The sequence below is a fragment of the Lynx canadensis genome, chromosome B3 (genome assembly GCF_007474595.2).
Source record: "Lynx canadensis isolate LIC74 chromosome B3, mLynCan4.pri.v2, whole genome shotgun sequence".
NCBI classification, from domain to species: Eukaryota; Metazoa; Chordata; class Mammalia; order Carnivora; family Felidae; genus Lynx; species Lynx canadensis.
This window is the reverse complement of record NC_044308.2, coordinates 13,893,747-13,918,494: the sequence shown is the minus strand read 5'-3', so window position 1 is coordinate 13,918,494 and position 24,748 is coordinate 13,893,747.

Below are 24,748 nucleotides of genomic sequence, written 5' to 3'. Positions count from 1 at the left end.
TTATTTATTTAAAAAAATTAACGTTTATTTATTTTTGAGAGAGAGAGAGCGTGAGGAAGGAAGGGTCAGAGAGAAAGGGAGACACAGAATCCGAAGCAGGCTCCAGGCTCTGAGCTGTCAGCACAGATCTCCACGCGGGGCTCGAACTCACAAACGCGAGATCATGACCTGAGCCGAAGTCAGACCCTTAACGACTGAGCCACCCAGGTGCCCCGATCATGATACTTTTATTAATGAGACATGAGTATATCTCAGTATCCGTTTATCTGTTGCTATAAGGAGCACATTTTCAAATGTCCTACAAAGAGAAACGTACAGAGGAAGCATGACTTAACTGAGCAAAATCAGTCTGGAAGCCGCTGTATTGTATCCTAATCAGAGACCTGTTATCACTAGATGTAGATGTTTCCCTTTAGAGAGCCTCCAACATCTATTCAAATGGATTCTGCGTTTAGAACTTAAAGATCTCTAACTTCAATTTTGCTTTTGACTATGGACAAATAAATGTGTTTTGCTAAACTTCCATCAGACTTGGCACGGATTTCACATGGTTTTGTTTTTCTTCTTTTTTTAACACAAGAATATTTTGTTTTTTAGAAACTTGTCTCACTTTTTTTTTTTTTTTTCTTTTTTGGATATGTGACCTTTCAGAAGAGACTGTGCTGTACGTTTCAGTCGCCAAGTATTGAGAAAATTGCATTAACAGTAAAATAATATTCTTACTGCCAAATGTACAAATACTCACTAACAGCAATCTTACTCTCCAAGGTCCGGAGCGGTGCTTTATCAGGCTAACACGGCCGCAGTGACAGAAGGCTTCTCTGAAATCCATCCGTCTCTGCCATTCACAGCTTTCGGATTCAGACCAGCTTGACGCCCACGCTGGCTAGCTGACCCGTTGCCCCAAACCCTGCTGAACTCAGTTGGCAAGGGGATTCTCGGGGGACCGTCTGTCCCTGGCTGATGGCTGCTGTGACCACTGGTGACTGTTCTCCGTGATTCTTTTGGATAAAAAGTGAGGGGCTCACAGGAAAGCAATCCTGTCTGCCAGAATTGCTCCAGGGTGGAATACTAAAGAATACTAAAGAATACTAAACACACATCTACATACAAATGTATATTTACATTGTTTTACAAAGTGTTTATAGCTTATAAATACAATGAGAAATGTATCTCTTTAAAAGGTGTCTTGCTTGGGAGAAGGTCGCAATGGTATTTTTTTGATGGCTGTTTTTTTTTTTTTTTTAAGAGGAACTCATGCAAATGTGGATGATTCCTGTATGCCTAAAATTCTGCTTGTTTCACAGGACTGATGGGCAATCATTTTAAATGAGGATATAAATTAACGGATTATTTCTGAGACTTAACTGGAATTATTCTATCCAAATCAATAAAGAGGGATGGACAATGATACTATTTTGTAGGATTTTCATTGGTAACCAATGAATTCAAGGAAAAAAACCTTTGAAGTGGCATTTTTGATCGTTTTCACAAAATTCAGACAGCTGCAATGTTCTGGAGCATGTGTGTGTGTGTGTGTGTGTGTGTGTGTGTGTGTGTGTGTGTGTGTATACGCTTGTATGTTCTTATTTACTTTCCCTGAGCTGCCCCATCTATGACTGGGAGGGTCAAATCCATGGCAAGTTCATTTCTGGGCCAACTCTGCCAAATTATATGATGTGAATTGATGTCCACTAAGGCTTAGAACAGCAGACCCTGATTTAAGTTCTTAGATGGAGCTTGTCTACAACTATTAGGGTGAAAGGCCAGTTCATACCCATTAATTAGTCTAATTCATCTCAATCTATTTCATTTTATCCCTTTTAGGGAATATAACTATGGGAGGTATGTTTGGATAAAGTAACGCAGTGAAAATTCAGAAATACAACCATTCTGTGGAAAACAATTACCACCTAGCTATGTTCAAAGAAATTTTTTTTTTAAGATTCAGGATTTTAGACAGTTTTGCATATGAATTCTTATAGTAATAGAATAACTTTATGTGAGACAGCAGTGGGCAGATTATTCTATGGGCACTGAACTGAAACATTAAAATCAGTTGGAAAAGTCACATGATTTTGTTAAAAACTCCAGCAGGCTAGGATTCTGGAAAATTATGTGTCTTACACAAAGACTTTTCCTCCTAACATAGGAGTTTCCTACAAGTATTAAATCTCAAAACGAATTAATTCATGCCTATCACTTGAAATTTTTACAATTTAGACATTTAAATATCAGAGTTCCGTTGAACGGTATGAACAGGTTGTAGAGATTTGTTAATTTGAAATTCCATTTGGTAACAGATGCAATAACTTGTCTGGCATTAAAACTGAGTTTAAGGTAATCACTGCACTTGCTCTTTTGTTCTAAGTGCTTTAGAATCCTTAATTCACATAAAACATCTGTGAAATTTAGTTAGGAGTGTGGTGAGTAAAATTTAATCCCTGTTTTTATACCAGCATGTTCTGAAACATGCTTACGTATATTTCAATCTTCCGCGTGTGAAAGATTCATGCGGGAGTCAATGGGAAAGCATTTCAGTGATACCCTACACCATTCGGGTAATAGAAGATTAATGTGCTAACAGAGTGAAAGCCACGCCAAGCCAAAGACGGTTCCCTCCGTTGATTTTGACGCCAAGTGCCGGAAAGATTGTAGAAACAAATGAAGATTTGGAGATCATTTTGGTGACCAAATATATCTTTGCTAAAGTGAAAGCCATCGGTTTCTTTTTCATTGATTAAATAAATATATGCAAAGTGGAGTAAATTATTTTGCCGAGGATATCACTGTCACGTAGGAATCGCGTGTGTGTGGCCCATGGGCTGTCATTTCCACATCGTATATCCACTGCGGACGGCACTAATCAGCCCAACTCTTCCCTGCGAGCCTGGGAAGAGCCTTAGATCTCCTCTGAGCGCCGCGCTCCTGAAAAACCATTCACACATGAGCATAGTTCCACACCAGACGGTATCTTTGACCAGACGGTATCGTTTTGAACTTCTCCTGGTAACTGATAACAAAGTATATGCTTTGGAAGCGTTTTCCATTGTGGACATGATAGAAAGCATATCAGCTAATAAAGCTACCAGAGAATTTAACATGGAAGATATTTCAAGGGAATCTCCACTCCTCGGTGAATGATCTGGAAATCTTTACCTGGCCCCGCCTATGTGTAAGACACTTGTGCTGGATGGACACTGAATGTGCACATGCATACACTATATTTTGGTTTGTGTCCCCACCCCGTTCCATAAAGGATTTGTGATGGTTCGTAAGTATTTACGCAAAGGTATATGTTTCTGTGTGTGTATGTGTGCATACACAGAAATGTGTGTGTGCATACGGGATACGGATAAATAACGGAGGGACTCCTGGTTAAAGAAAAAATGGCTAAGGAAAAAGGGTAAGATAAGGTTAAGAAACAAGTTATACCTTCCACAAGGTGTTGTAAAGTTGCTGGAAGTAAATCAAACTTTGGCTTCAAGTTTACGTCCCAGTGATCAAAGCAAAGAAAAAAAAATCACAATCAGTTTTAAAGATTTACCAGATGATAGACCATATGCTAAAACCAAATAGGAGAGATTTTCCAGATATTGAGATGAGAGGGAAAATCCTCCCATGGATTCTTAATTTAGAGAACCTTGTACTCTATGGTAGACGAGAGCCTGGCCAACCTCCATACAATAATTAAAATACTCATTCGGATGTGACGGTTCTTCTAATAATCCTTGAAGGATAGCAGTGACCCAACACTCATATAAAATGAGGTATAAGTAAGTCCAGGAAGAGGTAAAATATTGCCGGAAATATTTTAGCTCGCTTATGATCTTGTATTTATCCAAAGTAGAATTTGGAAAACCGGTGGTCAAGTCAGACTACATCAAGCCGATCGTTCCGGTGGGCAGAGGACTGATGGTTAGTAAGATCCCAGAGGGTCTGTGTTCCAATGCCTGAGGCAAGAGTCTTTGATCTGTGTTATACATGAGACTTCCGAGTATTGCTTCTCACATCTAGATACCCGGGAAGGGTAAAAGAACAGAGAGCTTAAAGTAGTCTTCTGCAAGAATTTAGAGCTCAGGTACTATCTGGAGCGATTAAAGGAGCACCCTACAGCATTGACAACCAATCTTGAGCCGAACAATGTGAAAGTCGTCCTGCCACATGGCAGACGTTTTCCCCAACTCAGCCCAGAAGAATCATAGTCTTCTTCAGGAACTGTTCTGCTCCTAGGATGTTCCAGATGGGAAAACGGGTGCTGGATACCTCCAGTATCTACTCTGCAGAACAATGCTCTACACGAAGCATTATTTTCTAAGGATGATAGGGAAACTCCAGGATCAAGTGAGTTTGGAAATCAATGGGGATAAAGAAGGTTCAACCAGCGATCTTCCTGAGGGACTTTTCAAAGTCTTGACTAGACTCACATACGCTGCCGATCTCCAAGGGCAGTCAGATTTTCCAACGCCGATTCAATTATAGTCCCCTCTTTTCACAAAATGTCTTATTGAACTAGCTTTCTACAGCGGACTCACAGCACATGTCGGTAAGTATTTTAGCCTAGAACGCTTGTTCAGTAGGCATCGCCAAGGTCAGCATAATATTTTTGTGGTCCATCCGTGTTGTTGTGTATATCAGTGCTTCCCTCCTTTTTTATGGCCAAATAACATTCCACTGTTTAGAGATACCACATTTTGTTTATCCACTCATCAAGTGAGGAGCTTCTGGGTGGTTTCTACTTTTGGCTCTTGTGAATAATCTCGCTGTGAATATTCACGCACAAGTATTGGTGTCGACATATGTTTTCATTTCTCTTGGGTATATATCTAGTTGTGGATTGCCAAGTCAAGAGTAACTCTATGTTTAATCTTTCAAAGAACTTCCAGGTTATTTTCCAGATTGGAGGTGGCGCACCATTTTACATTCCCATCCACGGCATGGCTGTTTTTGGTCCACATCCTTAACAACACTCGCTACTCCCTGACTTTCTGATCACGCGTATCCTAGTATCCTAGTGGGTAGGAAATAGAACCTCATGGTGGTTTTGATTTGCCTTTACTTATTGCCTCGTGATGTTACGTGTCTTTCACGGGTCTGTTGGCCATTTGAATCAATGAGTGAGGTAGAAGTAGGTGAGTGTGGCTGCTGGCATTTTTTTTGACAATATCAATTTCCATCCTCCTTCAAAATTGGTTTTATTTTATTTTTATTTTACTTTTACTTTTTTTAACATTTATTTATTTTTTTGAGAGACAGAGACAGACCATGAGCTGGCGAGGGGACAGAGAGAGGGGGGGAGTCACAGATTCCAAAGCAGGCTCCAGGCTCTGAGCCTTCAGCACAGAGCCCGACGCAGGGCTCGAACCCACGAACCGTGAGATCGTGACCTGAGCCGAAGCCGGTCGCCTAACCAACTGAGCCACCCAGGCGCCCCAAATTTAGTTCTATTTTTAAAGTGGATATCAGTCTTATTGTCTCTAAGTCAGAATATTTACTGAAGAGCGGGGTAAATATTCCATGAAATAACCTAATAAAAAATGACTACATCACAGGGTTTGAACTTGTGGCTAACCTAAAGAAAACTAATAGGCTTTTCACCTAAGCCCCGCCTAATATTTTGGCTGGAAGCAAAACTTGACACCAAGTAAAGATTCAGAGTGTTTGGTTAGCTTTCCGTTAGCTTCTCAAGCCAAAATTATTAGTTTTAGGGGAAAAAATATTAAAAAGTCGAGTACTGTCTGACCAATATTTCCATCTCTTTTTTTCTCTGCTTCTCATCTTCTGCCAACCCCACGAACAGAGCACTGTTTTGTGAAATCTTGAGCAGGAAGAGACCAAGAGGGTGATAAGAACACAAATGAGTAGTGGACTCTGTCTCATGCCTCAAAAATGTCTTTTATTTACACATGGTAAGAAGAAGTGAAAAGTCCTCAGGCAGGATATCTGATTCTCGGAAGATCTTTTCAATTCTTGGATCGTATGTTTGAATCTAGATTATAAAACTCACAGCACAGGCTAAAACAATATACAAGATCAATACGAGACTTTCATTTGAACAATAGCTTTGCTATCCCATTTTTCCAAGGCAAGTGATGCCTTGTATGTGTGCCTGTTCACACCGTCAAACTTGGCTTCCTGCTCCAGAGGACAGGGCTACTCATTACAAAAAGACAATCTCAAACAAAGAGAGAGAGAGAGAGAGAGAGAGAGAGAGAGAGAATGGGCTTCAGAATTTCAGATGGTGATCGGGAAATCCACAAAACCCAGTTCCCAAGATCATCGGAAGAAATCCTAGAGAAGTTTTAAATGTCTCATTAAAGACTGGGTTTGTTCCGTGGCGCCGGGGTGGCTCCGTCGGTTGCACGTCGGACTCTTGATTTCCGCTCAGGTCATGATTTCACGGTTCGTGAGATCGAGTCCCACGTTGGGCTCTGCGCTCACAGGGCAGCTTGTTTGGGATTCTCTCTCCCTCTCTCTCTCTGCCCCTCCCCTGCTCACACTCTGTCCCTCTCTCGATATAAATAAATATATATTTTTAAAAAGACTAGGTTTGTTTTCTTTGTATCCCCCATTCGCCAGTTTCTTGCCAGCTCCTGAGATGAAGATGTACAGATAACAAAGTGATAGTGTGGTGGTAAAATCTTGGACTCTGTAATATCATATACTGCAGAGAGAATCAGAGGTACTCACTAGCCAAACACATAAGCAAGGGATCTAAATTTCATTCCCTGCTTCCCCATCTTTTAAAGGGGTACTTGGGTGGCTCAGTCGGTTAAGCGTCCTGCTTCTGTTCAGGTCACGATCGCATGGTTCATGAGTCTGAGTCCCACTCCAAGCTCCGTGCTGACAGCTCAGAGCCTGCAGCGTGCTTTGGATTCTGTGTCTCCCCCTCTCTCTCTGCCCCTCCCCCACTCACATTCTGCCTCTCTCTCTCTCTCTCTCAAAAATAAACATTTAAAAATTAAAAAAGTAAAATAAAAAGAGGTGAAAACACACACTTTCTATCTCCATCTCAGAGGGTTTATGAAAACCAGATGAGATGATGAATTCAAAAGCACTTTAAGTCATATTATTAATATTAATACTATTATTACTCTGTTCAGTCACTTTTCAGCTCTTTTGGCTGCTCATCGCGAATCATTCTGAAGAAGGAAGGCTACAGCAGCTGGCAAATTAAGATTCAGGATAAGTCTGGGAGTTTTTCTCTTCGACCAGATACCCCTGGTAATTGAAAGTTGATGTACAATTCCATTTGTAAAAACGGGAAGAGCATTTCTGACGTTGACTTACTGAGTTTCCGGTAAAATAAATGTGCCTTTGACAGGTTTAAGGTCATGGGAATGGAGAACGGAAAACGGCTCTTCAACTTGGGTGACGTTTATCCAAAGGCAAATTGAGGATGCTTTTGAGTGACAAGGATATAAGGCGGCAAGATAGTTCCTTCCCCAAATACCCTCAGTTTCCCCCTCCCTGCATCCCTTGGACGTGAGCCATATATTCCCGAGACTGGTCAAATCCCACCTGGAGAAGCAGTGGCCGTCATAAAGAGGGGGCACTCCGGCGACGTCTTCTCCAGGTGCAAAGGTCTCAACTGAAAGGATAAACTAGAAACTGCCTAAAAGGCCAAAGAAGGGTCCCTGCTGGTAAACAGTCCTGATGAATGCATGGATTGAGGATCTTATTGACGTTGAGATCTATTTAGGAAGCACACTTGGGGTCTAAACGCTGGAGCAAACTCTGTCTTCCCCGGTGTAGTAACGCCAGAGACCTGGCGACTTTTAAAAGGGAAAGAGTTGCTTCATTCACTTACACTTCAGCATCACGTTTCCCAGGGTTGAATAAAGCGGCAATAATAAGAGACCTACACAAACACAGGGGGCGTGGCTTTTAGCTTTGCCTTTTAGCCACGTGAGGCTGAAAAACTGTCCCCGCTGGATCCTGGCCAAAAGAGACTCTCTCTCCCAGTGGCCCGTGACTCGTCGTCTCCCTTAAAACAACATGCCTTTAACATATATACCTTCAAGAAACTTACACACCTGGCCACCCATATGAAGATATTTTACATTGATATTATATCTGCCAACAGATATTTTTTTTTTTTATTTTCCAAGGATGCTCTCAGATGGGCTGTTTTATCAAATCCAGGCATGAAAATTCTTTACACAGTCAATCACTGAACAGCCAAAATAACTATGTTGTTAAATGGGGGGGGGGGGAGGAAGCATAATACAAAAATAAAACCAAAATACCCCACCTTTCTTTAGATGACGTTCATGTCGAAGTGAACTGTGTTGGTCTTTAACAGAGAATGTGGGGAAGGAAGCCCAAATACCAGGAATATATCTCCTACCCCTTCCTTCCTCTTCAGTGCCTTCTCTTCTTAGCAACATTACGCCCATGCTGGTGAATCCAAGCAAGCATTTTCACTCCGTGTGGGCTGGAGCCATTAGAGATGTTGCAATCTTCAGTGAAGGAAGAACCCAGAAGGTGAAGTCAAGTCTCCGCTCTCAATGACAGCTGCTCTGTTTTTATATATTGTACATGCTGGACCTCCACTTGGAGCTTCCATTGAGAGATAGAAATGGCTTTTGCTTGAAAATAGTACAGGCTGAAGGTTATTTTTTGTTTCCTAGTCCAAAAACACTGCCCTACTTATTCTGCTACGTCCAGCACCTAGATCAACGCAAAGCATTTACTGAGCCCATTGGAGATGCTCCACGAGTTTGCTAGGAAATGCGTGATGTTTCCGAAGTCATTAAGTGGGGCAGATGAGAGTCTAGGTTCTGTGTCACGGTCATGGTCCACTCTGGTCATGTCAGTGCACGGACTGGTCGTAAAAGCTTGTAACAGACTCTTCCAGGTGTGGGGCCCTAGGGGTTGCCTGATTTAGCAAATATTTGGCACATATTCATACTGAAAAGGGATTTGTCATTTACCTGAAATTCAAATGTAACAGGATGTCCTGTATTTTATCTGGCAACCCTAGAGGGTGAGGAAGTGGCAAGGGATGAAATTTACCTGAAAAGAGTGAATTTGTTTGAATAGACGGTGAAGAAATTGGATCATTTGTATAGATCATATTTTGAAGAACTTGTCTGGGGGAAAAAAATGGAGAATTCTGTAACTGTTCTGGTAAAAAAAAAAAAGGTACAAACTTCTAGTTATAAAATTAGTAAGTCAGGGGGATGAAAAGTACACCATAGAGAGCATAGTCAGTAACATTGTAATAACTTTATATGGTGACAGATGGTCACTACATCATCATAGTGAGCATTGTGTAATGTATATAATTGTTGAATCACTACATCATACACCTGTAAAACTAATAAAGCATAGTATGTCAGCCATATTTCAATGAAAGAAAGAAAGAAAAGGAAGAAAGGAAGGAAAAGAAGGAAAGAAAAGAAGAAAGAAAGAAAGAAAGAAAGAAAGAAAGAAAGGAAGAAAAGGAAGGAAAAGAAGAAAGGAAGGAAGGAAGGAAGAAAAGAAGAAAGAAAAGAAAGAAAGAAAAGAAGGAAGGAAGAAAGGAAGAAAAGAAGAAAGAAAGAAAGAAAGAAAAGAAGAAAGGAAGGAAAAGAAGGAAGGAAAGAAAAAAAGAAAAAGAAAGAAAGAAAGGGAGGAAGGGAGGAAGGAAGGAAGGAAAGAAGGAAGGATTTTCTGCAAACAAAATGTGTGTATATAATTGAAATTAAGTTTCCAGTGGCAATAGGATTCTAAATGTTAAATTTTCTTTTTCTTGATTAAGTCATCAGTAAATTATTATTAGTTCAGAATTGATCAAAGGAGCATAAATAAATGACAAATCTGGGGGAGAAATAAAGGACATGTCAGGCAAGGTGGCTAAAACAGTAATTGAAAGTCATAATACACTGTCAGAAAACGGTCAGGAAAAGTTGCTTTGGTGTTTTGTTTGTGAAGACTGGACACAATCACATGGTGGTAACCAGAGTTGGCCAAAGGATATGCTTAGAGCACCAACAAAGCAGGGGAAAGATTAAGACCAGTTTTACAACATTTAGCTAGAACTTTCCATTCAGAAAATCTATTGGGGGAGGAACTATTTGAATTTTAGGAGATTTTACACACACACACACACACACACACACACACACACAATAATATTTTATTTTGAATTTCATCTGAAAATGTGGGAAAATACCATTAATTTTTTTTTAACATTTATTGATTTTTGAGAGACAGAGACAGAGCATGAGCAGGGGAGGGGGAGGGGGGAAGAATTTGAAGCAAGCTCCAGGCTCTGAGCTGTTTGTTAGCACACAGCCCGATGTGGGGCTCGAACTCACGAACTGTAAGACCATGACCTGAGCTGGAGTTGGACGCTCAACCAACTGGGCCACCCAGGCGCCCCTAATTTTGATACACATTTTTGTTTCTTTGACTGGGAAGGCTATAATCACAGATTCCAAAATGTAAATGCAGGTACCAGTCTGCGGGATCTCAGCCCTTCTTTGCTCTCTTTGTGTTTTGAAACTCTCCCAAGCCATTCACCGCCCCCCTCCGACTCCTTGCGGTGTAGGGGTGGGCATCCTCGCTTCTGAGTTATCACGGCCATCTTCTCCTACTCTATCCAAAGCTCCATTCTTCCCAGACCCCCGTCTCATCTAAACTGTGGAGACATCTTTGATCAAACTTATTTACGTTAAAGTATGGAAGTATTGACCCACTAACTCTCTTCTGGGTACGTTTGCATTTTTAAATTGGAGCTTGAACTAATGAAGTCAAGAATCCTAGATATAGTCATTTGACTATTTGTGGTTGGGGACCTTCTTCCTCTTCTCAGTTTGCACAGGAAAAGGCTTTTGTACATGAAAGCGTACGTAAAAATAAGAGTAACTGTTTGCCCCAGGATCAAACATTGATGTTACAATTGGCCCTTTTGTTACTATGTGCTTGGGGTAAGAGTTGAGGAAATATAGGCAATTTCGGTGGTGAACTCTACCATTAAACTTGAAAGCAGTCCGTTTTCCAGTTTTGTCCCTTCTCAAGAAGGCAAAAGTGAAGTCCTAAAGCTGCGTAAGCTTTCACTTAAGTTTTTTCCGCCCGGTCCTCTGGTTCTGAGGAGAAAAACATGGAATGAGGTCAAGTCGGACTCTGGAATCTCAACCATCGACTCACCGATCTCACTGCTTTTTGCACAAAGAGACACGTAACGAGTGTGTATTCTACACACACGAGCCATCAAACCCATTTGTTGCATTTTAAAATTGCATCCTTTGTGCAGCGCCTCTGGGTGAAAGTATAATCCAATCGTTCATTACAATATATTCTCAAAATATAACAGCGGCGATATTAACAAATAAAACCCGGCCCCTAAACCAATGCGTTTTACATTATTACTTCATCTGGCAGCCTTTACCTTCCACAACTCCCTCACAATTTAATTTTTACCTCGTGACCTAAGATATAATAGCAGGGCTCTTTCTGAACCCTTTAGAAAAGTAAAAGAGGGGACAGAGACAGAGGGGGCCATTTTTAAGAAAATGCATCTGGTCCTTTTAAATACAGGTTGCAGGATGGTGTGGCTTTTGTTCAAAAGGAATGGAAATCCATGTAGATTTAAAAAAAGCTTATCAAACCTGGCCTGTTTTTAAGCTACTTTAATGGAGAACAAAGAGACACTTCAACCTTCAAAGTTTTGACCAATATTTCACATATTTCTTAAGCTTTGACCCAGCCTTATGTTTCTTAGTTAGCACTAATAATATTTGCAGATATTTTATTTTTTTATTTTTTAAAGATTTGTTTATTTTTGAGAAAGAGAGAGTGCAAGCGAAGGAAGGGCAGAGAGAGAATGGGGGACAGAGGATACGAAGCACGTACAGGCCGCTGACCACAGTGAGCCCGATGCAGGGCTCAAAAGGCACGAACCGTGAGACCATGAACTGAGCTGAAGTCTGACGCTCAACTGACTGTGCCATCCAGGAGCCCCAAAATTTACAAATCTTAAGGTTTCTTTGTTTCCTAACCTTAACTTGGTCTATTTCTTTATGTTACCGTGTTCCTGTGTTTTTTGGCACACCTGTTGACTGATATTAGTTCAAGTTTCCTAATGAGTGCTCTCCTATAATCTGGAAGCCTCTATTTCTCTATACAAATCATGGACAAATTCTAAAACTGGTAAGTTGAATTCAAAGTGGAAAAAGATATAAAATGCATATTATATTATTAAAATAGATCTTACATATATTACTTTCTATTTTATATATCTACGTCAAGAAATCTTAACACTAACTAGAGTCTACTATCGTGTAACAAATTACCACAACCTTAGTGATTTAGAACAACCTTGATTATGATGATGATCTCACATCAAATTGTATGCATTAAATACGTGCGGGTATTGGTGTAACAACAAGGAAAGGGAGTCATATAAAAATAAAGAAGTAATCCATATTTCTTATCTCACAGTTTCTGTGGATCAGATGCTTGGACATGGCTTAACTGGGGTGGGGGGGATCCTCTCTTTTAGGGCATCTCACTAGACTTCAACCAAAGTGTCAGCTGGGGCTGCCATCTTGTCTGAGAGCCCACCGGAGGGGAATGAATGATCCCTTCCTTAGTTCACTTAGGTTCTTGGAAGAATGCAGTATCTGGAGACCTCTTTGACTTGGGTCTTCAGTTCCCTGCCACACGGGCACTACAACATGGCTGCTTACTTTACCCAAGCACACAAATCCCGAAGGCAATAGACTGATGGCAAAAGGAAAGTTCTGTCTTTTCTAATGTATTCATGAACAGGAGATCCCATCACATTGGCCATGTGCAACTGGCTAGAAGCAATCATTCACCCAGGCACACTTGAGGGGAGAGGGTTACACAAAGGGGTGAATATGAGGAGGTGAGAACAATTGGGGACCATCTTAGTGACAGCCCAACACAAACGGATAGGCAAGAAAATGGTAGAGCAAAGTTATGTGTCCACTCTCATCATATACCTAAATCTTATTTTAACTCAACCATGTACGAAAAGTTCATCAAAATGTTACTCATACATATTATCTTGAGATTTGCTTCACCATAACTTTTACTTTAGAAATAACACAGACCTTATGTCAAAGGTTAGATCCCCAGTCCCATTTCCTCATCCGGCACGAAACAGTGATATTTTTCAGCCTCCCTTGCAGTCACATGACTGATTCCAGCCAATGGAATGTGGGCAGCGTGATGTCTGACTCTTCTAACTTAACCATACAGCCCCTCCACTGTTTTCCTTCCATGACACACAACATAGGATGGAAGGAACCAGGTTGCCTGGGTTATTGCTCAAAGGAGAGCCCCCAAGAGGTCTGCCCAGTGTGCATCAGCATATGACTTGAGCTAGCAATTAATTTTTATTGTTTTAAGCCACTGATATTTACCCTGATTCAAATAGACCTCAGAAACGTCAGTAGTGATTATCATCCACAAATACCAGACCAAATAAGGCACCCGGATCCCTATGATAATGATATTGATACCCCAAATTTATTGAGTGCTTATATATGATAGCATCTGTCCCAAGCAATTACATATCATCGTAATTCAGTGACATTATCTGAAGTTAAAGTTCGGGAGAAAACTTTACATGAGAATTACTATTGGAGAAACAACCCATACATTTGGAAAATCTACTTCTATCTGCTGCTTGAAGTTGAGGGTAAAGTCCCAAGAAAATTGTGGTTGCTACTTTGCTCTATATAAAAAAGAGGACAGGGGAGCCTGGGTGGCTCAGTCGGCTAAGTGTCCGACTTCGGCTCAGGTCATGATCTCGTGGTTCATGGCTTCGAGCCCCACGTCGGGCTATGGGCAGACAGCTCAGAGCCTGGAGCCTGCTTCGGATTCTGTGTCTCCATCTCTCTGCCCCTTCCCCAGCTCACACTCTGTCTCTGTCTCTGTCTCTGTCTCTGTCTCTGTCTCTCTCTCTCTCAAAAATAAATAAACATTAAACAAATCTTTAACAAAGGAGGACAAAGAATTGGAGACACAGAGGGTAAAGCTCAGAAAAGAATAGATAAGGAAGCAGAGAGACATGAATGGACAATGGGCAAAGAGAAAGGGGTTTGCACAAGGTAATGTGATGTAGGGTCTATCCTTCACCTTCCCTGAGATATCTTTAATCATTTCTATATTGCTCACCAATGTCCTGTATGTGTGTGTGTGAGTGTTTGTGTATAAGTAGCTGTTATTAGGAGACCTTTAAGAACATGAAAAGGGTAAATACTAAAGCCAGGCTGCATCGGTATATATCATAAGGTATGTATCATTAAACCGAAGCAGAGAAACTCTAACTTGTTGGTCCATAAGCACACGGACATTATACTGCAGAGCCAGATGCCTTCTTAACCAACACACTACACTACATCTCTCTCTCTCTCTCTTTCCAGAAAAACTGTCCTTGATGACCAGAAGAAAAATGATAAGAGAAAAGCATGAACAAAATAGGGAGGAAGCCAAGAAATATGATTTGCTTCTGGAACCTGTCTGGACCTTAGGATAATCAGAGGTTTAAGTGAGAAAGGTAGGTCACGGTTGAGAGTTGGAGGGCCAAACTAGCGTAGGAGAAGAGTATCGATTTTGGAAACAGAATAAAGATGCCAAGAAGGGTGTCGATGGCCATTTGGCTCTTGGTGTTGAGGAAGACAGAGAAATCAAAGATGACCTTGAGGTTTGTAATTCCAGTGATTAGAAAGATAAAATGCAAATTAATCAAGGAGGGAAAAAAAAGAGAAATTAAATTTTCTTTCAATTAAAGTCAAACATTTATTGAGCTCTAATACAAACAAATGTGTTTGACGTGGTGAGAGATGTGATGATGAAAAAGACATGGTCCCTAGAAGGAGAGGGTAATGTTGTATTTCTGTACTTGAGTTTGAGGTATTTTGAGAAACTTAAGAAAAAAAAGTTACTTAGGGGTGCGGGGTGGCTCAGTCAGTTAAAGGACCAACTTTGGCTCAGATCATGATCCCGCAGTTCATGGGTTTGAGCCCCGCGTCAGGCTCTGTGCTGACAGCTCAGAGCCTGGAGCCTGCTTTGGATTATGTGTCTCCCTCTCTCTCTGCCCCTCCCCTGCTCACACTCTGTCTCTGTCTCTGTCTCTGTCTCTCTCTCTCTCAATATATATATATCTTAATTTAATAAAAGAGAAAAAATACTCAAGGTACCAGTTTTGTTGTCCTCTATAAAGAAGTGCAGATTAAAGGAATGGAACGATAACATTACCAAGGATGAATATACTACCTACTACCATTTCTCTTGAAATATGGGCTATTTTCTACATAAGAGCTTTGGACTAGGAATCAAATTACCTGAATTATTATTATTTTTTTTATTCTCCATACCTAAAATATTTTATGACCTTGAAAACTGGATTAACCTCTACAAAGGATGATGAACCAAGTAAAATTTGAAGCTGCTTTTGGCAATTAAGCTGACCCCTGAAGAAGAGACTAAGATTTTCACATGTGTAAAGGATATGTTATCTTGAGACATGTCTCCGTTAGGAGACGTCTACATTACACTGTGGTCATGTGATTTTGTGTCAGCTTGACTGGGCTAAGGATGCCCAGATAGCTTGTAAAACAGTATTTCCGGCCTTGTCTATGAGGGTGTTTCTGGATGAACGATTCACTCTTACCGATGAGGGTGATATCGTCCAATCCATTAAGAGCCTGAAAAGAACAAAAAGGTGGAGGAAGGGACCTCCATGTTCTCCTGTCCTTAGACATTGACTCTCCTTGTGCTCGGGCCATCTGTCTCATCTAGGGACTTATACATCTGGACTTGGATTCGATTACACCACCGGCTTTCCTGGCTCTCCCGTTTGTAGATGGCAGGTCAAGAGAGTTCTTGGCCTTTGTCATGGCATAAGCCAATTCCTATCATAAGTCTTCTCCCGTTGGTTCTGTTTCTCTGGGAGAATTCTGACTGATGCAGGTAACAGCCTCAACATGTCACTGCCTCAACACAACAAAATGTTTTTTCCTCGATACAGAACATTATTCCCCCCAAATTTGCATTTGGGTACAACTTTGGGATAATGGATTTTCAGACAGTAACTCCGTGATTCGGACCCTGATCCACACACTGAATACACTGTCTTTCCCAGTTGCCATGAGAAAAAGAGGGAGTTGGTGGTTTGAACAGTCTCATTCAATGCTGCAGTTTGCAAGCGACACACATTTCTACTCACTTCTACTACTCACATTTTATTGGATAGATGTATCCACATTGCCACTTACCGTCAAGAGGGCTGAGAACATTCACTCTATATACACGGCCTTAGGGAAAAACTGAATATATTTGTGAATATAAATACACAGGCTGCCATGCTTATTCAATAGTTGAAAAAGTAGAATGAATCCTTTCTCTCTCATCTGAACATTTTTCTGGTTCGAAACGAAGTTTTATTGATAGCTCTGAAACAATTCACTTCGCTGTCCCCCAAATCTTTCCCTTTCCCCATCTGATCCATTAGAACATACCTTCGAAAGCAAAGCCTCCATCAGAATATGGTATAACATGACACTGTAACCTTTTCCCCTCCAGAAAACCACCCTTTATGAATAAAACATGGGCGACCTTTAAAAACTTAGCAGTTGTACTAGGTGATTGCATATTAACAAGCTTTTTGAAGAAATAGGACAGGCACTGTATGTTTCAGTTAAGGATAGATAATAGAACTATTCAAATAATTTATTATTTTATTTAATACAAGGAAATGCAACAACTATTTCACAAGCCCTGCTTACACTTCTCTGAGTGTAATTGCATGTGACTCTCCACTTACCTTAATTGTGCCTTTAATTGTAAATCGAAGATTGCGCGGAAATATCAGTTCTTCTTTCCCACTTGAATTTTTCTGGTTTTGGTTAAATATCTCTGACCATTCTGAGGTGTGTTAAGTAGCAAGCAGAAAAACGCAGAGTTATGTGCTGTGGAGTCGAATCTCCTGACTTCTAAACACAAACATTCGGATTTCACAGGACCTGGCAATATAGAAGATACTCAACAAGAATCATTGAATGGGAAGGGCTTTCTTGAAGGTTGAACTAAGATTAGCATGTTAGCAGACCCTGTCCATATTGTCAGGGAATATTTGATCAAATTACAGAAAAAAAGAAGTTTAAGTTGGCTCAATGGTCTCATTGAGTTGGGGAGAAGAAAGTATAAGGGGGGAGACTGAGTTGAAGAAGATTGAATTCAACTCCTCAGTCACGAATGAAGAGACCTCTGTTCAAGGTAGTGTTTCTGGTTAATCGTTTAGGAGAATTATTTTCAAACCAGGCTCTCCGGAGTTCTAGCGTTTTAAGGGTATCTCATGGGCAAGGGGGTCTTCACTAAGGGAAGTTTTTAGCATTTGCCTGTTTATAAGAAAACAGCTGGGACACCCGGGTGACTCAGTCGGTTAAGCATCTGGACCTCGTATCAGGTCATGATCTCACAGTCCATGAGTTCAAGTCCCGCGTCGGGCTCTGTGCTGACAGCTCGGACCCCTGGAGCCTGCTTGGGATTCTGTGTCTCCCTCTCTCTCTGCCCCTCTCCCGCTCAGGCTCTGTCTCTCTCTCCAAAATAAATAACATTAAATACTTTTTAATTAAAAAGAAAAACAGCTCAACACAAAATTTAATTTATTCGGTTTCTACTGATTAAAAAATGTCTGACAACCACTGCCTCAGAATATGATGGATTCTTAGGCAAAACAGGAGGCAATGGTGCCCCCCAACAAAATGAGATGTGGGTACAAAGATATGTGCCTTTCTTCTTCGTCAGTCTTGGTCCACCTTCTCTCCAAAATCTGCAAATATGGGTTTTGTTAGCAGCAGTGACATCCTGGGATCCAGAGGCTCAGGACCTTATTCTGGTGTAGGTAGACTCCAAGGGGCTTGGAGTATCCATATGATACCCACTGACCATTGGGAACAAAGCATAGAACTCTAGAAATAGCCCAACACCACCAGATGCACTTGAGACGGCTCTACGTGAGTTGTATTACACAGGACAGTTTTATCGTTCTCCCCTGGTGATACGTGTGTAGGGTTGAAAAGCTCTTTCAGAGACACCTGATTACACCACAGTCAATGCTCCACTTCTCCCATCCCTTACATTTTTTTAAACGTTTATTTATTTATTTTGAGAGAGAGAGAGAGAGAGAGAAAAAGAGAGAGAGAGAAAGAAAGAGAGTGTGCATGAGTGGGGGAAGGGCAAAGAGAGAGGGAGCGAGAGAATCCCCAGCAGGCTCCACGCCCTGATGTGGGGCTCAAACTCACCACCCCGAGATCGTGAACCTGAGATGAAGCCAAGAGTCATCCGCTTTGGCCAACTCGGTTGGTTGAGCGCCTGACTTAGGCTCAGATGACGGTCTCATGATTCCTGAGTTCGAGCCCCCATTGGTGTCTGTGCCAACACCTCAGAGCTTGAGCCTGTTTCGGATGCTGCGTGTGTCTCTGTCTGCCCCCTCCCCACTTCGTCTCTCTCTGTCTCTCAAAAAAAATGAATAAACAGGGGCGCCTGGGTGGCGCGTCGGTTAAGCGTCCGACTTCAGCCAGGTCACGATCTCGCGGTCCGTGAGTTCGAGCCCCGCGTCAGGCTCTGGGCTGATGGCTCAGAGCCTGGAGCCTGTTTCCGATTCTGTGTCTCCCCTCTCTCTCTGCCCCTCCCCCGTTCATGCTCTGTCTCTCTCTGTCCCAAAAATAATAAAAAACGTTGGAAAAAAAATTAAAAAAAAAATGAATAAACATTAAAAAAAAGAGTCAGACATTGAACCGACTGAGCCACCCAGCACCCTCCCGTCTGGTGTTCTTAGAACCTTGAACCATTGTCACAAGAGTAATGGTGATTGAACGGACTGTAGTCAATAGGGGACACTGTAGTGATCAGTAGACACGAGCGATGGTACAAGTTCCTTTTTATACAGGATCAAGCGTGTAGCTTGCTACGTAGACGAATACAGCAGTCGTCCAGCCCCTATCAAAGAGCCCTGTTGCCAAGAGAGCAAGTACTTCTATCCAACAGGATCCTGTTATTTTCCTGGAGACCGTCCATGAGCTCACGCTCCAACCGACTCTGCTCAGTCGGTTGAGTGTCTCACTCTGGATTTCAGCTCAGGCCATGCTCCCAGGGTGGTGGGTTCAAGACGCGCATCAGGCTCTGTGCTGAGTGTGCAGCCTGCTCAAGATTCTCTCTCTCTCTCTCTCTCTCTCTGTCTCCCGCGCCTCCCTATGCACACACACGCTCTCTCTCTAAAAAAATAAAAAAAATAAATAAAACCCAAAAACCAAAAAACAAGCAAACAAAAAAACTCACACCAAAGCATACATACACTGTAAGTGTATTAGTTCTAGATTCTATAGAACACTAAGAAATAGTGAACACAGATTCATAATAATGAAGCAACAGAATTAAGAAACACATAAATATAGACTAGTAAGCCTAGAGGAAATAAGGTATAAACAACTCATAGAAACATGTCACCGATCTTTGCAGCGCTCAAAAGTTAGTTACACACTCACACAACATTGAGATCTGGGTCGTCTTTTAAAGCTATAAGGTCCTCAAGTGGTAAAGCCTCACTTAAATTTTTCTCTTATACTTGTAAAATGTGTTGTAGTCCCTGAGAAATTTTTGACCTTTTTAATTTTAATTTTAAATTCTGAAATGTGTCCATATGTGTATATATATATATGTATATATGTATACATATGTGTATTTATATGTGTACAATTGTGACAATAGGCGATGAGCTGAGAAAATGTCAAAAATATTCAGAAATATATACAATATATATATATATATATATATAGTGGCCAATAGACACAAGCAATGGTACAAGTTCCTTTTATACAGGATCAAACATGTAGCTTGCTACATAGATGAATACAACATCGTCCAAGAGAGTAAGTACTTCTTGTATATATACGTGTGTGGTGTGTATATATATATATGTATGTATACATATATACATACATACATATATATATACACATACATATATATGTATGTATATGTATGTGTATATAATGTGTATATATATATACATATATATATATAGGTATATATTTCTGAATATTTTTGACATTTCTCAGCTCATCGCCTATTGTCACAATTGCCAAGGAATGGGATTGATTACATTCAGCAAGTTATCAATCTCACCGGGGATTTTACCAGAAGAGATTTTTTGAATTGTTTAAAAACTGAGGGCTTAATTGAGATGATGCCATCTCGTGTAGTCCTCCTTTAATTCACGTGTATTGGGAATTTGTTCCTTTAATCTCTGCGAGTAAACTAGGCGGTTTCATTTCGTCTACAATTATGGCAATAAGCCATAATTTGCTTTGCTCTGCCGGGCGGGCTTGGATAGATTGCCTCTAGGTGGCTCGACGCTAGCTTCGTGTTTGCTATGTGTGCCCACCCTCTCCGGAGAGCTGGGGACAGATATTCCAAGCATTGAAAAGACAAATCACTTACATTTGTCATTTTAGCGTTTAGGCTCCTAGGATCGTCTGAAGGATTCGTGATGGAAAATGAAGACCTCTCCGCGCAGGAGGGAGGAGAGGGATGTTCGCCTGGCGCTCCCCCTAATGCGTGCAGCATGGCAAGGCGTTCCCTCTTGGAGCCAACGCGGGGGAAGAAGGGAGCGAACACTGCACGGGGCCACTGGAGAAGTTTCCTCCGATGTGTCATTAAGGTGTTTCAGAGCATCTGTGTGGCTGCCATGTGAACTGGATGGGAACACAAAGTAATCAATTTCAGTGAGAGCGCTAATTTATCACCTTGCCATCTTTTATTGCAAGGTAGAGAATCTCCATCTCTCATTCTCCTGCACTCTCGCTCTTTCACACACACGCGCGCGTGCGCGCGCACACACACACACACACACACACACACACGGCTACTTCCCGTACACAATCGCAAACTTCACATGTATCCAGCACACCCCCCTTTTTGTTACGTATCAGACCGCAGACATTTATGATCTTATTTTGCCTGTAGGTGGCTTGGATTCAGGGTTGGGAAGAGAGTCGCCCCCTCAACCCTTCCCTTTCGAATACTGAACGTGTTTTACGTGGCCTTCCTCTGACGCCCAAGAGAAGTTTGAGGGTGATTGCAATGTTTATATAAAACCGCGTCCCAAAGGTGCGGTCGGTAAGCAAAGGATTTAGCTGCTTAGAGCTGAAAATCCCAAACTGGGGGAACAATTTAATAAAGTGGTTGGAATCTTAATTCCTTGAGTCAATACGGCTACGAAAGTCAAACTTGCAAAATGGAAGCCCAGACCTTCCAAGCATGCAGAAGGGAGCCCGAAAGGCTGCATGACCTTAGCCTTGTGGGTCTGTTCCTTGCAGCCAGAGTGCTTCACGTGACTCATACCTGCAAACCCTGAGGGCAGAGTCCCTTGGCAAGCTCAAGGCAGGATCCTTATCAGAGAAAGGAAGAGCACCGAGATGAGCTCGACAGCGGTCACCTTCTGAAAATAAAGTCCCCAAGACTCACAGCAAATGTTGGATTATTTTCCTCAGCATTGGAAGTTCAGATTTCTAAGAAGGCTAGAAAAGCATCTGGGGTGTTTTCGCCAGCTCCTACTTTTAGCCTTTTGTTCTGGTTTTTTTTTTTTTTTTTTAGACTTAGATTTTCTAGATTCAGCTTTGCATCTTGGCCCCCTGAACTTGGTCATTACACCATACTGTAGGAGTTCTCATTATTTGCCATAAATATCTTCAGAGTGTGCTTTTGCTGGAAGTCTGGCACTTGAGTGTGTTATTTGTATTATGATACGCGGTCCATGCCTCCACCATCAATCAATCAATCAATCAATCAATCAATCAATCAATCTCTTTTGGCCAGTGAGGGCAAAGTTCCTCTGTCCCACCCCAGATGTGTTTCCTTCAGAATCCCTACAAGATCTCGGTGTTTTGTTGTTGTTGTTTTTTCATAAAATCTAAAATCCCACCACAAACATTTTTTCCCTTTTAACTCCTAATATATATATATATTTTTTCCTTCAAGGCCTGATGTTCTCTGTTACTCCCAATATTTCTCCCTAGACCCCAATTTCCTAACCAAAGCACATTACTGATCTGATGCTTTCAACAGCCTGGTAGCACATCAATAACTAAAGATTATTGTGCTTTGTCAGGTTTTATTTTGTAACATTATGGGAAATTCTCCGCTGTCTTGGATGAGTGCATAACTCTGATTGCTTGACAATTAACAGAGCTAGTAATAGAAAAGGCAATGTAATTTACCTTCGTACAAGGGATCTCAGTTAACAAAATTAAACTATTGAACTCTCCTCTCCAAGAAAAGGGATGTCGCTTCATTATATTAAAAAGAAAAACAGATTCCAGGGGCAAGCGGCCCTCAGTCTGGCTGGGTGAATTTATTGTTCAGATTATGTGTTTTTCTGACATGCATACAAAATTATGGCTTTACACTGGACCAAACTCTCTCGTCATTAAATGAGCATTTCCCCCCCCCGCCACCCCCACCCCCCCTGCCTTGGTACTATAACTCAAAGAGAGCATTCTAGATAAATAAGGACGAGGGGGAGTATCTAAGTGTGCTTCGTGGTCTGGACGTTGAGGGTGCCCTTATCTTCAGAGCTGGAGTATAGCTCTTGTCCTATCTCTTCCACTCTACCTCTCTGTCTTTCTGTATCACAGCCCTAAAGAAGAAAATATACAGTGTAATTAAATACAGAGCCATCACGCTAAAAGTGAAGAACTCCCACAGAGCAGAGAGCTGGGTTTTACAGACTCCCACGGAGACCATATGAAGCTTGCATTCAAAATGGCATCTGCAGCTTTGAGACTGCCTTCTGCCCTTTCTTAGATTCTGCTTAGTTCAAAGAAATACTGTGTTTGCACATAGATAGCCACATACCTTAGCAAAGTCGCAGGGGAAGTTGAGATTTGTTTCCCTCTTCCTTGGGAATGTCAACCTCATCAAATCTCTCTCTCTCTCTCTTACAGTTCCTGCATGCCCTCCCAACGTTCTCAATTTGGACAGCTAAAATTGTAACGTGAATCATGAGCAACTCAAGCATTTAACTATGTGAATGATGAACAACTGTTGAGCTCTAAAAGAAGATTGTCACAGTTCTGGTTACCATGGAAGACACACAAAATAATAAGACCAGTTTCTGCCTTCAAGAAGTTTATAATCTTGGGGTCGGTGAACTACAGCCCATGGGCCAAATCCAGCCTGCCCTCTGTGAAGTGACCATGGTGTTTTACATTTTGAAATGGTCGAAAATCAAAAGGATAATGTTTATGTCAGGTGAAAATGGCATAGAATTCAAACTTCTGTACCAATGAATAAAGTTGAGTTGGAATACACCCATTCTCATTCATGGGCATGTGGTCTATGGCTGCTTTCAACCTACAGCGAAGGAGTGCAGTCTCTATGACAGAGACTATACGGCATGCAACACGTAAAGTATTTACTATCTGCCCCTTTTATAGAAAGAGTTTGCGACCTCTGTTATGAGCTCATTGGACAGCCACTTTTATAATCATAAAATAATGAGTGAACAAATAAAGATGATATATTACCAGTCGGTAAATGGAAACCTTGTGGAACAATGCCATAGTAACCCAGGGGGATATATATCACTGATAATTATTTTGTTCAAAGAATCCCTCAAGAAGCAAAAAAAAAAAAAGGGGGGGTGGGGGATAGGAGCAGACTTTACGTTTTGAATGGATACGGAGTAGTGGGCAGGCCATTTCAGATATTCAAAGAGGAAAGGGGAATCTGACCTGACAAGACTAGGGTCCAAGAAGAGATGTTTGTGATCTGTCGCGAGAGTAAAAAGTGTAGGTTACGTAAAATACTATAAGGGTAAATGAATTGTCATCTGTCCTGATTTTGATATTTAGGAAGAGAAGAACCACTGAGAAAAGAAAATGTGAAATCTAAAAGCAAAATCAAGTTCCTGGTAGATCTGTGCTCAGTGTCATCGAAACAGTTACTCTGGCTTCAAAAGGTCAAAGATGGCTGACAAAAAAGAAGTATCATGAACAATAAGGATCCTATTTATTGCCAGGACCCAGTAAAAAGGTGATGGCATCCTAGGGTCAAAACCCAAAACATATCCATCATTTTTCACATTGCATATGGGTCCCTTTTTTTCCTGTAACTACTCTTTTTTTAAAAGTTTTTAAAATAATAATTATTTTTTTTGAGAGAGCGCACGTGAACAGGGGAGAGGCAGAATGAGAGAGAGAGAGAGAGAGTGAATATTAAGCGGGTTCCCCTCCCAGCACGGACTCGACACGGGGCTCTATCTCATGACCATGGGATCGTGACGTGAGCCAAAATCAAGAGCCAGACGCTTAACCAACTGAGCCACCCAGGCACCCCTTTGTAACTATTCTTTAATGGGATGAGGCGGCACTATGATTTTAATTAAACCATTAATTCCAAGCAATTGCCTAATGAGATCACAGTGTATGAGAAAAATACAGTGTGCAATTTTACATGTGGTCATTGAAACTATAGAATAAAACACAGGATGTAGAGGGTTAACAGCACGATGGGCTACTTGCTGGTGAAGGCCTTCAGATTATGGAACATTGATGGATGGTCATTGAAATGTGATAGGCTTTGGGATTTAATTAGAAAGTAATGTCAACTAAAATGCTTGATTACAAATTATAAAACAGTTGCGTTAAATTTGACTTGTCATGTCATTCAAACATATTTGTCTTGTTTCCTTCTGTATTGCGGTTTGGACAACTTCAGTGGCTAC